Genomic DNA, 2,500 nt, shown 5'->3' on the forward strand with positions numbered 1-2,500 from the left:
ACGTGATCGCCAGAGAGAACTGTGAGCTAAACCAACATGTTTTCACACACGGTGAATATCATTTTCTTATCCCTCTCTTTCCTGCCTCCTTTCCTCTCCTTCTTCCCACTCCTTCCTCTTTCTCTCCTTCTCCTTTCTCCCCCTCTCCTTGTCTTCCTTTTCTTCCTCCATCTCGCCCTCTCCTTCTCCCAATCTCCTTCTCCATCTTCTCTCCCTCCCTCACCTTCCTCCATCTCTCCCTCTCCTTCTTCCCACTCTCCCTCTCCTCCCTCCATATCTCTTTCTCCTCCCTCTCTCCCTCCCTCTCCTTTCTCCCCCTCTCCCTCTCTTTCCTCCCTCCCTCACTTTCTTCCCCCCTCTCTCCTTCTAGTTAATTTATCTCTCTCTTTCTTCCCTCTTTCCCTCTCTTCCTCCCTCCCTCACTCGCCTTTCTCCCCCTCTCCCTTTCCTTCCTCCATCTCTCTCTCTCCTTTCTTCCTCGCTCCCTCTCCCTTTTTTTTGTGTGTGTGTGGGGGGGATTCATATATTTTGGGCGAGACTTTAATTTTAGCGCAGCGGATCTCGACTGTAGGGTTTAATCATTTTAATTATGTCAAGAGATCATCTATAAATAGGGCATGGTAGCGTTATAAATTCAATCACAAATGTTAGTTGCTGAAACGAAACCAAGGAACTATCACTGTATCTATCTGTCTGACTATCTATCTATTTATCTATCTATCTATCTATCTATCTTTCTATCTATCTATCACACACGCACGCATGCACGCACGCACGCACGCACGCACGCACGCACACACACACACACACACACACACACACACACACACACACACACACACACACACACGCGCGCGCGCGCGCGCGCGCATGCACATATAGGTCTGCCCTTGTTTGTTTTCTCTTTCTTTCTTTCTTTTTATTCTATTTTCTTCAATCTTATTATCTATCTTCTAATCATGACTGTCGATTTAGCCATGGTCCCCAGTCCCCAGCAGGCCTTCAGTGGTCAGGGGATCTAAGAACCTCTGGGAATTTAATTTGAGGTCTTTTTCAAATGTATGGACTTGTTTTTATGTGGGATTATTGTTCTGTTTTATTGTCAGGTAAAGTACTGCAACTTACTTTTTGGTAATGTTCGTGTACTCTACGGGAATTTGAATGAACTCCAAGTTATCTGAACCAAATCTGATAATATTTGTTTTGCTGAAACTCTAGTTTCAGACATGAGGCTTTTACCTAATTTTAATAAACCCTTGTTACTACGTAGGAATTATTTGCCTCGAGCCCAAGGTTTGTGTTTATATTCTCAGCTTTATTTTAATGCGAATTGTTTTACGGAGTAAAATATGGTTGTAGAGTCCTATTAGAAGTCCCAATTCCGATCATAGCATTTATGATTGTTTACTGACTGATTGTTTACACACATACCCATCCAAGAAAATGAATGGAACTTGTGAGTATGATGCTGACCACCGAGACTGGCTAAATTCTACGTCCCCAATGATGGCATTTCTACCTGAGATTTCTCAGAAGTAAGTCCGGGGGCAACTCCCAGGAATGACAATCTTTTGGATCTTTCATTAACTGATGTGAGAGGGATAATTAATTAAGAGTCTATCGCGTCAGTTGGTTCTTCTGACCACCGTAGTCTAGCTTGTAGGATCTAGCTGGAATTTCCAGTACCAGATTTTACCCTAACTAGAAAAGTCTTCTTAACTGGGATGGTGTTTAGCATGCTTTTGATAGCATTGTTTGACGAGGTGTTTATAATGCTCCTTGTCCTGGTAATACTCTGTACTTGCTATTTTTGGACATCATAACGCGGGTTTGTAACAGCAAAACTTAATTTCGTTCACATGATAAAGCATGGTTTAATGAACAATGTCACCAGGCTTATAGGGACAAGCATGCTGCTTACAATCCCTGGTCTGCTAAACGCACTCGTCCTTGTTGGGATAATTATGTTACCATGCGACATATAGCGCGTGTCATTAAGGAGGCTAAATCTGAATATAATGCTCAGTTGAAAAAAAGTTCTCTCAGAAACGTCGAAGCTTCACAAATGCTGGTCAACGCTTAAAGCATCTCTCTTTGGTGTCGAGTCCTCCATTCCTCCTTTAATGGAGCCTAATGGTAGTGTTACATATATACATGTCCGATTGAGAAAGCTGCTTTGTTAGCAGAGTGCTTTCATGGAAAAGCTTCGAGAGTATTGCACTTCCTCTTTCATATCACCTATTCTATGCTTTAATTCATTTGTTTTCAGGTCCTTTGAAATGAAGTATCTGTTATCAGAATTATACGAATATGGTGGACCAGACCCTAATGCCTTGTTTCCTTTGATACTGAAGACTAATTGGTCAATTAGCTCCTAAATTAGCTGTAGAATTACATTTTTTTTAGTTCAGCAAGGTCATGTTCAGCACTGACGCTTTAGTAATGTGACCCCTATTCCCAAGCGCTCACTACAGTCTCCACCTACTGAGTGTAGGCCCAT

This window comes from Penaeus chinensis, chromosome 10 (assembly GCF_019202785.1).
Source record: "Penaeus chinensis breed Huanghai No. 1 chromosome 10, ASM1920278v2, whole genome shotgun sequence".
NCBI classification, from domain to species: Eukaryota; Metazoa; Arthropoda; class Malacostraca; order Decapoda; family Penaeidae; genus Penaeus; species Penaeus chinensis.